The sequence below is a fragment of the Rhinichthys klamathensis genome, unplaced genomic scaffold, assembly GCF_029890125.1.
Source record: "Rhinichthys klamathensis goyatoka isolate OS25496 unplaced genomic scaffold, OSU_Roscu_1.1 h1tg000775l_1, whole genome shotgun sequence".
Classification (NCBI taxonomy): Eukaryota; Metazoa; Chordata; class Actinopteri; order Cypriniformes; family Leuciscidae; genus Rhinichthys; species Rhinichthys klamathensis.
In genome coordinates, this window is record NW_026607174.1 from 533,525 (window position 1) to 548,868 (window position 15,344).

General features: G+C 42.7%; 1 pseudogene; it reads left to right on the plus strand.

Annotated features, from left to right (window-relative positions):
- Positions 1-1,432: 1,432 nt before the first annotated feature.
- Positions 1,433-10,021, plus strand: LOC130077738 (uncharacterized protein K02A2.6-like; annotated as a pseudogene).
- The last annotated feature ends 5,323 nt before the right edge of the window (positions 10,022-15,344 follow it).

Here is a 15,344-nt window from a genome sequence, read left to right on the forward strand (position 1 = left end):
GCTAATAATACATTTAAAATTAAAAATTCAATTGTTCCCTTTTGGTAAATGTATTGTTTAGTTCACTGTTTTGAGAAGCTTGTGGACATAGTGGCAGGTTGTTTTTACAAGTACAGTTTTTGGATCATCAAAGTTAGGGGGGGCAGCTGGGGAGGCAAGGCTCTAGAGTGGGGGGGCACCTGCCCCCCCTTGCCCCCCTGTAGATCCGCCCCTGAAAGGCACTGAAGAACCAGGCTGAAAAGTGTACACGGAGTGCTGACCGCGTGCAGAGAAGAGCAGATTGTGGATAAACACGATGGCAGCGCTGTTAGGAACGGCGAGCCCTTTTGACGGTGAGACACAATTATGGGAGGAATACAGTGAAATGTTGGACTTTTTCTTTCAAGCAAATGAGATTACCGACGCTGACAAAAAGAAAGCAGTGCTATTAAGTGGGGTAGGTGCAGCCACTTATAGTTTGTTGAGAAGTTTACTGTGTCCCATGATGACTCCAGGGGAGAAAACATATGAGGAGTTGATAAACGTGCTCAAAGCCCATTATAATCCGAAGCCGAGTGAAATCGTGCAAAGATATAAGTTTAATTCACGCACACGGAAGAATGGAGAGACTGTTGCTGACTTTGTGGCTGAGTTGAAAAAGTTAGCACAACATACAGTACGGGGCAACACTTTCGCAAATGCTGCGAGACAGACTCGTGTGTGGAGTGAATGATGACCAGATGCAGCGACGGCTATTGTCAGAAGTGGACTTAAACTTTGAGAAAGCATTTAACATCTGTCAAGCAATGGAGTCGGCAAATAAAAATGTAAAAGATTTACAAGGAATGTTAACAGATGAGACGAGGATGCTGAAAGGACAAACACCGGTGCATAAAGTGTACTCAGCGGAAAGGAAAGGCCCGGAAAGAGACGTGTGTTATAGATGCAAAGGAAATCATGCGCCCGAGGAATGCCGGTTTGTGAATGAACTCTGTCATAAATGTGGGAAGCGGGGACACATAAAACGAGCATGCAAGTCGAAGCAAGCTGGGGCTAGTTTACAGAAAGCACCGTTCAAAGGCCAAAGAGTGGAGAGAAAGGAAAAAGAGAAAGGTAGGAGGTCACATTTAGTCAAAGAGGAGGAAGTGAGTGAGGAAGAGGATGCAAGTGATATCAATACAATTTACAGTGTATCACAAAACCTACCTAAAGTGGCTCATATCACAAAAAAGTTAAAGGTGAATGGCATGGAAGTGGAGTTTGAAGTGGATACAGGATGTGGTGTCACAATCATCAGTAAGGAGCAATATTCTAAGCTATGGAAAAGAACAGACATGCCCGAGTGGAGATCATGCAAATTGAACTTGAAGACATATACAGGTGAGAAGATGGGGGTGCTGGGACAAGTCACAGGAAGAGTGACATGCCAGGAAGTAGAAAAAAAAAACTGGAAATGGTCGTAGTAGAAGGGGCAGGACCAAATTTGTTGGGCCGTGGCTGGCTAAAAGACTTAGGGCTGCTGCCACAGCTGGTAAATAAAGTAACAACGACTCCAGCGCTAAAATTGTCAGAAGTTTTAGACAGGCACACTGAAGTGTTCAAAGAAGAGCTGGGACAGCTTAAAGGCACCACAGCGAACATTCATGTTAACCTCGAAGCACAGCCATATAATTCTATAAGCCTTGACGTTTACCCTTTGCAGTAAAACCCCTGGTGGAGGCAGAGCTTCAAAGACTGGTGGAAGAGAAAATTATAGAGCCAGTACAGTTTTCAGAATGGGCAGCACCCATTGTACCCGTGAAGAAGCCAGATGGCTCAATTCGAATTTGTGGGGATTATAAACTCACAGTAAACAGAGCATCCAGTGTGGAACAATATCCTATTCCTAAAGTGGACGATTTGTTTGCACAGTTAGCTGGAGGGCAGAAATTCTCAAAGCTGGACATGAGCCACGCGTATCAGCAGATCATGCTTGACCAAAGTGCCAAGAAATATGTCACTATCAATACACACAAGGGACTGTACACTTACTGTAGGCTACCATTCGGAGTAGCGTCGAGCCCACCCATCTTCCAACGCACTATGGAAGGAATCTTGCAAAACATGCCACACGTCACAGTTTATTTGGATGACATTTTAGTCACAGGGACTAGTGAGGAAGAACATGTAAGAAACCTGGAAGAGGTATTGTCTCGGCTAGAAAGAAGTGGGCTGAGATTGAAACGCAGCAAGTGTGAGTTCCTTGGAGAGGAGGTGGTATTTCTTGGCCACAAAATCAGTGCCGCAGGTGTGCATCCAGTCGCAGAAAAAGTCAAAGCGATCCAGGAAGCCCCCACACCGCAGTCTGTGAGTGAACTGAAGGCTTATTTAGGCCTGTTGAACTATTATCATAAATTCCTGCCTAGTCTATCCACCTTGTTAGCACCATTACATGCACTGTTGAGGAAGGAGACAAAATGGGCATGGGGCTCTGAACAAAAAGAAGCCTTCGCAAAGTCAAAAAACCTTCTGCAGTCCTCAGCCATTCTAGTGCATTATGACATAAAGAAACCGATCATTCTGGCTTGTGACGCTTCCCCATACGGGGTTGGAGCCGTGTTGTCGCACAGGATGGAGGATGGCACAGAGCGGCCGATCGGATTTGTGTCACGAACACTGAATGCAGCTGAGAAGAATTACTCCCAATTAGAGAAGGAAGGTCTAGCTGTCATTTCTGGAGTAAAGAAATTCCACACATACTTGTATCGGAGGCAGTTCACCATTGTAACGGATCACAAACCGCTGATTTCATTATTTAATGAACTGCGAGAAGTGCCACAAATGGCTTCGCCACGTATACAGAGATGGGCTTTGACACTGTGTGGATATGAATACACCATTGTATACAAAGCTAGCATTGCAAGGAACATCAAAATGCGGATGGACTAAGCAGACTGCCTTTAACGGAGAAAGGAACAGAGACTCAAGCGGAGGAAGAAAGAGTACTTCTGCTTGAAGAAAATGATGTGCCCCTTGTCAAAGCAGAACAAGTGAGAAAATGGACAGACAAAGATGCAGTTTTAACTCGAGTGAGAGAGTATGTGCTCAGAGGATGGCCAAAGAGAATGGACGAGTCCGTTTTTGGAGCATATACTAAGAAACGAGATGAACTCAGTGTACAGGGAGGTTGTGTTCTGTGGGGAGCGTGCGTGGTGGTTCCCCCGCCGGGCCGGGCAGCTCTATTGAAACAATTACACATCAATCACCCTGGAATAACCCAAATGAAAGGTTTGGCACGAAGTTACATGTGGTGGCCACAGATGGACGCGGAAATAGAAGGCATGGTAAAAACTTGTGCCACATGTCAAGAGAATAGGAATTCTCCCCCCTGTGCACCTTTACATCCATGGGAGATGCCAAACCTGCCATGGAGAAGAATCCACATTAGCCGCGTTTCCACGGTCGGCCAGTGCTAGGCCAGGGCTTTAAACGGGCCGTGCCGGGCTAATAGCCTCGGGCCAGTAGCACCGGGCCTGCGTTTCCACTGTCGGGCCAGAAGCTCCACAGCGCGTCACTAAAACACGCCCGCAACACGCCTCTCTGGAACAACGTCACACTAACCCATCATTTCACCAACAAATGGAAGTTTTATCAGAAAACTAATCAGAAAGAAATCACTGGAAACAGCGTGCATCGCAAAACAAACATGATAAAAGCGGCCATTTGCTGGCATTTTTGTTGTTTACTTGAAAATTTAAAACCCAAGCATCGATGTTTTACCACAGGTTTACAATAAAAAGTGATACATTGATCATAATGAATTAATTTATGTCAAAATTGCACATTAGTCACACAGAAATAAATTACCGTTAGGTCTATTTCACAAAAGAAAGAGGACACACTTACATTATTCAGTCGAGGCTGTTTCTGTTTATTTGGTAGTTACAGGACATATATCACATTTAGAAAGAATGATAATTTCTACAAATAATGTTATATGCCACCAAAAATACGACCTGAGGAGCGTTAGCACAGTCTCGACTCCCAGTAGCTACAGATATATTTTCAGTCAGAGAAATAGGAAGCTCCCGAAAAAAAAGTAGATAGTCCGGTATAAAGAGACTACTATGTAGTATATGTATGCTACTGACAGATAAAATAAAAACATGATTGTGATAGCCTTTATGATTGGTCTGACTTCTTCAAGCGTTCACCATGTTTTTTTACTATGCGTATTCAAGCGTTTACTATGGTAATGGTTAGCGCGCATAGTCTTTTGCATCACGTATAAATATTTCTACCTTATACGGTGATCAGAATCCACATCGGATCACAAACAGAAGGCATTAAAACTTGAAAGTGAGTTAAATTATTTTAAAAGTCTTTAATGCTGACAGAATCCATCGGCGCTGTCTCTCGACTCAGGTAATCCCCGCCTCTGTTCGTAACCACTCCTCTAGCCCGAGCTGGCCCGCTTTGGCCCAAGGTATTCGACGGGCCAGAAGTCCTGGCCGTTGGCCCCGAGTAAGCCCCGATCAAGCCCCGGAAGTGACAGTGGAAACGCGACTGGCCCTGGCACGCACTAGCACGGCCCGGCCCTGGCCCGGCAGTGGAAACGCGGCTAATGATTATGCTGGTCCGTGGCTAGGGAGAATGTTCTTAATCTTAGTGGATGCCTACTCTAAATGGCTAGAGGTGTACCCGTTACATAAGTTTACCTCTACTGTAACCATTCAATGCCTGAGACAAAGTTTTAGCCAACATGGGATACCTGAAATGGTGGTGTCGGATAATGGCAGCAGTTTCACAAGTGCAGAGTTCCAAGAGTTTATGACCCGAAATGGCATCAAACACATCACCACAGCACCATATTACACAGCTTCTAATGGACTGGCTGAACGGTTGGTGCAAACGTGCAAAAGTCTGATGAAGAAGAGCACAGGAGATTCCATTGTACGGAGCCCCTAAAGGGACGTGGAAAACAATTTTAGGATGGGAGAATTTTTTTTTTTTTCAAATCTTTTGCGTTCCCTCGCAAAACTTTTGCGTTCCCCCGAGAAACTTTGCGTTCCCCCGAGAAACTTTGCGTTCCCTCGCAAATATATTTGCGTTCCCACGCAAAACCTGTTGGCAGCTCGGACAGACACTTCCTGTTTAATGTCCCGCTGGCAGTGTTTCAGAGCTCCGTACGTTAATGGAGCGTTTCATAGTGTTTGAACTTGGACTCAAATATAAAGAAATGTGGTCAGTGCTTAACTCTAGGAGTTCAGTGAAGTTGGCAATACAGCCTATAGGCTACACATATGGCTATTCGAACTTCCCGGATCAATATTCTTGAGCTAAACGTTGTTAAAACACAGACGACACCTATTTACAATCACAGTAACCTAGACAACGAGCTACAACCCAATTCTCCTCAAAACGAGCTTTATTATATAAATTTGTCTTTAACCGGCCGATTGAGAGACAATCCGAATAAGGGACCGTCTGCAAAGTGCAAATCCCAAAACCCTTCTGCACATTTTATATTATTTAACATATTCAATAGCTTCACTGTGATACACTGTAGGCTACTGTCACCAAATTCAGTTCCAATAACTTTACCCTTTTTAGAAAAAATATTCAGTAACTTCACACTGTTATACAGTGTAATGCCATCAACTTCAGTAAGCAAATATAATGCAAAAGCTATGGTTGTAACTATTATGTTAGCTGCGTACAGTACCAATATAATTTGTGTAAAGAATAGGCCTACTTATTTTTTTATGTGCAATTACTTCCCAAACTAAGTGTTGTATAACCAACATTAGAGCAGTGATCTGTGAACTAAATTTGGTGTGTTACAGTGAAGTTATTAATTATTTTTTTATATAATATAAAATGGGCAGAAGCAGTGCAGTGTGACCAGTGGGTTTACCATTGATGTGTTGTTACGGCCCCCAGCTCTAGTGTTTTTACTACACGTGTTGGCATGCGGAATCAAACGTGGTCAAAAGGCGGATATCAGTATTTGTTAACCATTATGTGTACGGCTACTCGCTTTCCAGAGGCGGTGCCTCTGAGAAAGATCACCGCAAGAATCGTGTCCAAAGCGTTATTAAAAATTTTCTCTTTTGTGGGGCTACCAAAAGTAGTGCAAAGTGACCAAGGAACGAATTTTACTTCGCGTGTTTTCTCCCAAGTGCTAAAATCGCTCCACATTAAGGACCGCATATCAAGCGCATACCATCCGGAAAGTCAGGGGGCGCTTGAGCGCTACCATCAGACACTAAAATCAATGTTACGTGCGTATTGTTTGGAGGCGGGTGCAGACTGGGAAGATGAAATTCCTTGGATGCTTATGGCTTCTAGAGAGGTTGTACAAGAGTCGATTGGGTTTAGTCCTGCAGAGCTAGTGTTTGCTCACGACGTTCGCACACCTTTAAGCGTCATTAAAGATCAGTGGTTAAGCATACCTACTTCACGTAGTGCACTACAGTTTGTTAGCGACGTTCACACCCGACTACACAGAGCGCGTGAACTTACTAGAGAAAATTTAGAAAAGACTCAAACTAATATGAAAACTTGGTATGATCGAAAGGCAATAGCCTGTTCGTTCAAACCTGGGGATCAAGTGTTAGTTCTTCTACCCGTGCCCGGTTCGGTATTTCAAGCACGATTCAAAGGACCGTATACTGTAGAAAAGAAGGTATCTGATCGGGATTATGTAATTTTAACCCCTGATAAGCGTCGACATTCGCGCGTCTGTCATGTAAACATGCTCAAACCGTATTATACTCGTGAATATGTTAAACCTGACTTGTGTAATTTTGACTTACCAGATCCAGTCGAGTCATCTGTCTTGCTCTCTTCGCTGATAGAGGATGAGGATGCGGTAATTCCACCGTCGCGGTGCGTGATTGAAGGTCGACTCAACAATTCGGCTATGCTTTCAGTCATTGCTAATCGTTTACCTCATTTAACTCCCTCTCAAACAAATGACATATTGTCTGTAATAGGTGATTTCCCTGAGATATTCGGAGATGTCCCGACTGTGACTACCGTTCTGGAGCATGACATAGACGTAGGTGATAATAGCCCGATCAAACAACATCCATATAGGGTAAACCCAGAAAAACGCGCCATTCTACAACGAGAAGTCGAGTACATGTTGAAGAATAATATTGCTGATTCTAGTTCTAGCCCTTGGAGCTCCCCATGCCTTTTAGTTGGTAAACCGGATGGCACTTACAGGTTTTGTACAGACTACAGGCGTGTTAATGCAATCACACTGCCAGACTGTCACCCATTACCGCGAATGGATGATTGTGTGGATCGAGTTGGCTCGGCTACGTTTGTCACAAAGATTGACCTCCTTAAAGGTTACTGGCAAGTGCCACTTACACTAAGAGCAAGACAGATCTCAGCTTTTGTGACCCCAGATGCGTTTATGCATTATAAGGTTATGGCGTTCGGAATGCGTAACGCACCTGCCTCCTTCCAGCGTTTGGTAAATATTGTTTTAGCTGGAATGTCCAATTGCGAGGCGTATCTGGACGACATAGTCCTGTATAGTACACACTGGTCCGAACACATAACGCAACTTCGAGAGCTCTTCCGTAGATTGTCTAGTGCAAACCTCACAATTAATTTAGCAAAATGTGAGTTCGGAAAAGCCACTGTCACTTACCTGGGGCGGGTAGTAGGTAGAGGACTTGTTTTGCCAGTAATGGCTAAAGTGGCCGCTGTTCAAGAGTTTCCCGTGCCTCGCGATCGGCGTGCGCTACGCCGATTCTTAGGAATGGTAGGCTACTATCGCTGTTTTTGTAAAAACTTTTCGACCATAGTTTGTCCCCTCACTAACCTACTGAGCCCCAAAACTAAATATGACTGGACAGAGTCCTGTAATAGAGCGTTTGAAAACGTCAAGGCTCTCTTGCTAATGGCTCCCGTGCTCGCTGCGCCAGATTTTAATAGACCGTTCCAGCTTGCTGTGGACGCCAGCATCGTAGGCGCCGGTGCTGTACTTTTGCAGTCTGGCGCAGACGACATAATCCATCCTGTAAGTTTCTTCACTAAGAAATTTAATTCTGCCCAGCAAAAGTATTCCACTATTGAACAGGAAACTCTGGCTTTAGTCTTAGCCATTCAACACTTCGAAGTGTATTTAAGTTCAACAATTCATCCAGTCAAAGTATATACTGACCATGACCCGCTCAAATTCCTCAATCGCATGTACAACTCGAACCGTAGGTTAATGCGCTGGAGTCTATTACTTCAACCCTTTAATCTCCAAATTGTGCATGTGCGCGGAAAAGACAATATTGTTGCGGATGCATTATCTAGAATGGATGCTTAATAGTATTAATTTGTTTTATTGTGATAGATATAAAAAAAATTTGTAAGAAAAAAACTATTGTTTATTGTAAGTCTCACGTGTATTACTGATTAAAAATTACCTACACTTCTAGGTAACAGTTAAAGATAATTATTTATAATAACTTTTTTTTTCTATGTTGAAACACGTGTGAAGATGAACAAAAGTCGTGAGTAAGTATGAATTTTCTCATGATTATGGTATGGCGACAAGTCACCATTTTGGGGTGGGGGTGTTACGGCCCCCAGCTCTAGTGTTTTTACTACACGTGTTGGCATGCGGAATCTCCTCCCTTTGTTTGATTTGATTACAGATGAGCTACACCTGAGCGCACCCTGCTTGCACTATAAAGGGCTGAAGGAACCATTCCCGGGCGCGCACACAGAGACTGAGACCAGAAGCGAAGCACTGCCGTGCCTTCTGCCTTGAAACATCTGCCCACTTGCTGTCCACCCGGCAGTACTGAAGCGTTCCGCCTTTGCAGTAGACCCTGTTGCTACCCTATTTACTGTTTGAACTTCGAACCTGTTAAATAAACATACCCCTATTATTTTGCTACGAGCCGAACTGTGTGCGTCTCTCCTTTATGTTAAGGGTGGTGTCCGACCGCCCGTAACATGTGTAAACTGAATTGGGGTTTGTAACATTGAAGTTAATGACTATTTTTATATTTTTGACTATGAGTTGATGCTGTAGTCGTTTTTTGGGTTACATTGCACTTTGCAGATGGTCCCTTCGGACTTGTCTCTCAGCCGCCTGCTCATAGAGATCCATTTAGCCTATATTATAAAGCTCGTTTTGAGGAGAATTGGGTTGTAGCTCGTTGTCTAGGTTACTGTGATTGTAAATAGGTGTCGTTTGTGTTTTAACAACGTTTAGCTCAAGAATATTGATCCGGGAAGTTCGAATAGCATGTGAATATATTGCCAACTTCACTGAACTCCTAGAGTTAAGCACTGACCGCATTTCTTTATATTTGAGTCCAAGTTCAAACACTATGAAACGCTCCATTAACGTACGGAGCTCTGAAACACTGCCAGCGGGACATTAAACAGGAAGTGTCTGTCCGAGCTGCCAACAGGTTTTGCGAGGGAACGCAAACATTTTGCGTGGGAACGCAAATATCTTTGCGAGGGAACGCAAAAGTTTTGCGAGGGAACGCAAAAGTTTTGCGAGGGAACGCAAAAGATTTGAAAAAAAAATTCTCCCATCCTAAAATTTTTTCCACCACCACATCCCTTTAGGGGCTCCGTACTATTGAGACAAAGCTTGCTAGAGCATTGTTCAGTTACAGGATCACACCACAGTCGACTACTGGGAAATCTCCTGCGGAACTGTTGTGTGGAAGAAAGCTAAGGTCTACCTTGGATCTCATCCATCCTGATTTTAAAAGTCAAGTGCAGGAAAAACAGATGAAGCAAAAATTTTACCATGATCGACATGCTAGGGAGAGACAGGTGACTGAAGGTGACCAAGTGTACACTAAGAACTTTGGATCAGGGCCTATCTGGGTTCCTGGGACAGTTCAGAAACAGACGGGACCGGTGTCTTGTACGGTTGCACTTGGGAATGGCCAGATAGTGCGCAGGCACATAGATCAAGTGAGGAACAGGCATGTTGGGCCTTCAGAGGAAACTCTGGTGTTGGAGGAAACATCTAGGAAAGAGGGGGGTTAGTAACATCAATCGTGGGTGTCACAATCTCCAAAGACACTAATGTGGAGCAGACAGAGGAAACGACCAAGGAGGTGTTAAGGTCAGAAAATCCTGTGGTGAAAGACAATGTAGAGTTAAGGAGGTCGACGAGACAGAAAGAAGACTCCGAGATACTTACAGGATTATGAGTAGTTAGAAGTGAGTTCCCCAGCCACAGGACAACAATGCGTCCTGGAACTCACTGGGACGGAGGTAGTCCACCCTAAGTCCCTAGTTTATGTTGTAAATGCACACATGTTATGGTCTTGTGTGGTTTTCTTACATATTACAACTTGGTAAAATTTACAAAAGTTATAAACTTGATAGTATATTGTAAAGAGTAATGTAAATAACTATTGGAAGCTAGTGTTATCTGGGAAAAGGGGATGTAGTAAATGGGATGCTATAGTCAATGTTGTCCAGTAGAGGGCGGCATGGGTTTGCATATGGGTTACCTCTGGTGATGCACGGGCATAGAGAGAAGTTAAGGCCTGTTCACACCGGGATGAATTTCGCGCGCGATATTCGCCGACGTTTAACGCCTCGTGACTAAACAAAGGGCGCCAATGTGAGTGTGCACACCGACACGAAAAACGCCACGCGTAAAAGCGTCATTTTTTTAAAAACGCCTCGGGTTCGTTTTTTTAGTTTGACGCGCCGCGTCAAAAACTATCCGACCAATGAGATTGGCGCTTTTGCTCACGTGTCTGGAGCTTCTGAAGTTACAGTAAAACACAACTTGGGGGCGCTCAAACACAAAACACTTGCCGAGCACACATACGTAACGGCGAAGAAGATATACGGCAAGTAGCGTCTACACTGCCGGTGTCGTGCCGAAAAGTGATGGTCCGCCGAAAATTGATGGCCGGCCGCGGGAGCGCGTGCAGCGTGTTAAAGATGTATCGCCCATTCTCTTTACGAATGCAGTTGCTTTTATGTGGATCAAACAGACATAACGTGCAAATAAGCATCACTCACCCAGTACTTTTTACCTATTAAACGTTATGTCTGTTTGATCCACATAAAAGCAACTGCATTCGTAAAGAGAATGGGCGATACACCATCACTTTTCGGCACGACACCAGGAAGACATAAGACGAGGAAGATGCGAGGCTAGATGAATGTAGAGCTGCTGGTCTCATTGGTGTCGGAACATAAAGAACTATATGACAAACGCCACAGCGACTACAAAAATCTTGATAAAAGAGAGTGTTATGGGGTCGACTTCCGGAAGGCAGATGGAGTAGACGTGTTTGCGTGTTCCTCCCGCTTTTACTGTTTCGTTTGAGCCAATCTACACGTTTATTTCAGTTTTAAACGGTTCACACGGATGAAACTTATACCCCTTCGTTAACATGACCTCCAAATCGAGTAAGCAAAGCAGAAAAGAAACCAAAACGGACCTCGCTGACGGCGATTCCGGCGAGCTCAATATGACGGGGATTGCTAAACTGTTGGATGAACATCGCCAGGCCCTCTTGTCCGAATTTAAGTCGTCCATATCCTCACTCGAGGCCAAGATAGACTGCGTTCAATCAGCGGTATCTGATCATTCCTACAAGATTGCTTCTCTTGAGTCCAGTGCTAATGCTCTGGATGAACGCGTGCTCGCGCTGGAAGCGACTTGTACCGCACTGTCTGGCAGCAACGCTAAGCTGCTAGCTAAAGTTTCGGATCTTGAATCTCGCAGCCGCCGTAATAACATTCGCATAGTTGGTCTACCGGAATCGATTGAAGGACCCCGTCCTTCTGCCTACTTTTCTCAGCTCTTGTTTGACGTCATGGGAGAGGAGGTTTTGTCTTCTCCACCGGAGATCGATCGGGCCGATAGAGCTCTCGTCAACAAACCCGCAGCCGGAGAAAAGCTGCGCGCTGTCATCATCCGGATTCACCGCTATCAGCAAAAAGAGCGGATTATTCGCGAAGCTCGAGTTAAAAGAGGCAAGTTGATGTTCCAAGGTAACCCCATTGCTATATACGAGGACTATGCGCCCGAAGTGATGGCACAACGGTCTAAATATCGGCAGGTGATGACGGATCTGTATAACCTGGGGCTTAGACCAACTCTACTTTTCCCTGCGAGGCTGTCCATCAGGACCACAGATGGGAGTAAGAGGTCGTTCTCGTCGGTGACTGAGGCTGAAGAGTACGTGGCTTCTCCCCGAGCTGACTCTCCTTTGTGATGCGACTCGTCCCATATATCCTTTTCCTTTTCACTTTAACCTCTGACTGTCAGTTGCACATTTCAAACACATGGGCTGCATAGATTGTGTTCTGGCTTATATGTAAATGGGAGCACATATGTTATATTCATATGGTTTATTTTTGCGCTTGTTTGCTTTTGTTTGTAATTTTCACGAGAACATTTGGACATACTGACTTAGTTTGAAAGTGGGCCATTCACTGCATGTATACTAATATTATGCTGGACCAAGTGCTTGATCTGGTCTAGGCCACTGGATATGTGGCCACAATAACTTTGAATTTCATGTTTCATATCAAGTTCAATGTGTGTTTCATACGTAGATATTTGCAGTTTTGCTGGCTGTTTCTTTCTTTCTCTCTTTTTTTTTCTTTCTTTTTTTTTCAACTAATGCATTGGTACCTACTTATTCATTTTTAGTTGGCCATTTACTGCATGTATATAAATACTATATTGGACTTATATTATGACAGTACTACTGTGTAATTTGTGTTTCGTAACTGACCTGGACTTGACCACTGGTTGAGTGCTAAGTGGCCATGTCAACTTTGATCTTAATGCTTTATTTTGTGTTTAATGTATGCTTCTTTGAAAGGCTGTTCATTTTGTATATTTCACCTTAAGTGCCTTGCTTAGTCAACATTCTGGTTTAACCTTTGACAGGAAACCAGCAGCTCACTTGCATGGCAATAATAGGACATATACAAGGTCATGTGGTTATTTGTCTGGTTCTTATGTATGTGTATGTGTATGTATAGGGGTGTAACGGTTCACAAAATTCACGGTTCGGTTCGATACGATACACTTGTGTCACGGTTCGGTTCGGTACGATTCGGTACGTTTCCGATACAGCAAAAAGAAAGAAATGGGAGAGATATTTCCTTGATTTAATTTTTTAATTATATTTTTATTAAAACTAACATCATAAAGTATGATTTTTTTTTAACTTTGAGCAATGATGGAGCTATACTTGACTTTTCTTAGGAGCTTATAAAACAAAACAGCTCCTTGGACAAAATTAAATGTAATATTGTAGTAGTTAGGGTAGAGTGGGGGAAAACGCCCCCCTTAAGGAAAATGTGACATTACTGTGAAACAAAACATAAATGTGACTAGAATTGCCATCCCAGTTTTGAGTGACTATGGCAGGAGAATATTACTAAATATTAAAATTGCTCAACCTGCATAATTATATATATTTTTGACTGAAAATATTTTTGTACAAAGGGGGCGTTTTGCCCCAGCGGTGGGGTAAAACGCCCCCCAAGGTGGGGTAAAACGCCCCCTTTCTTACCAACCAGTTTGCTTCATAGATCAACAGCAAAATAAACATAGTTTTTAATCTCTAAAAGTAAAAGGCAAGTAATGCAACAACATGTATATATACCTATTAATATTTATTTCAGGAATGTACAAAATAGCCAAATTTCTAACATTTTAATATTTTGATTTCTACACTAGGCCTATATGGGGTTGATAATTGATGTAGTATTTGTTCACCACTATCATCAAGAAAAACAGAAAACCCTAAATAAATATTAAACATAAATTAGTATATTTAAAGTGAAATATATTCAATAAATGCTCTAAAAGTCACTATATTTTATCATTGGGTCACCTAACCACCTTCCATCATTGCATCCACCAAGCTAGCTAGCTAATGCTCACTTGAGGTAATTTTATCATGTTTTGTTAAAATATTTTGATTTTATCGCCTAGTTATACTGCATTAAAGTGTAAAATAAAGACTTTGATAAACAGAAATATGTTACTATAGTAATTATGATAAAGAGAAACTATGCCCATTGGGGGGCGTTTTACCCCTCAGCATAGGGGGCGTTTTACCCCACAAGCTATGTTATTTTTTTAAATTGTTTATTTTTAAAAATATAATTATATTCCTTATAAATAACATATGCTCTCAAACTACAGACTTCACTATTCATCTATCATACATTACTGTGATATCACTGTGAACAATATTCTATTAAACACTTGTTTACTAATATCTGAACATTATAGCATTTTCCATGTAATCCTCTTCTCTTCAAATACGTCGCTGGTGTCAGCTTCTCCATGGAGATTTGTATATCCCCGTTGTCAACGTAGTGCATAGCAATAGTAAAAATGTATCTTGATTCATTCTAGTGGTTATTTTGGGGAAAACGGGTGGGGGGCATTTTACCCCAGGGGGGCATTTTCCCCCACTCTACCCCTATAAACAAAGGTTTATTTTAGTTCAGATTAACATTTGAGGGCAGCAGCAATTGTATTCATAATGTCAAAATAAAACCGACGTAATGTTACTTGAAAGCATAGCCTACTATTCCTGCCAAACTCCCATGGTTACAGTGAGTGTCACTACAGTAAACCCATGGTGAATGTTGCTGATCTGTGGACACTGGATAGTTCATTCATGGCACAATGTTTCTTCCTGGTTTCCACGTCAGCGCTGTTTGATCCGTTAATAATGGAGAAATGCGAATGTTTCTCACTAGATCTCGCAGCGATGTTATTACTTCAGTGGCAAATTCAAATGCTTTCTTTACTGCATTTCGCTGTGTAGTAACAGTGGCGATGATTAAGATCGGCTCGCGCTACATTGGTCCAACTGATAAACGGTCCGTCAACCACACAATAACGAGTGGTTTCGTTCCGCTTACATTACATTTGCATTTGATGTTGGGCAATATTGTGGTCACGCCAGCGTCTCTTACATTATGAGCGCGCTTGCCACACGTGACGCGCCTACATTTGAAATAACGAAATTTTGGTCGGCAGGAAAAATGGTCCAACGAACCGTTCGGTTCAAAAATGCGTACCGAAAACCGAACCGAAAGCCTCGTACCGAACGGTTCAATACGAATACGTGTATCGTTACACCCCTAATGTGTATATATATATATATATGTATATGTATGTGTGTGTGTATGTATATATATATATATATATATATATATAGTATATGGGCTATATATATATATATATATATATTTTTTTTTTTTTTTTTCTTTGCTTGCTTATTTCTACCGTTACAGTAAGGTATGGTTGAAGTCATGTTTCTGACTTCTTGTTTTGCTCTGTTTCTTGGTGTGTGTAGGCTCTAATTTTTTGGTAACGCGGGGGAGAATGA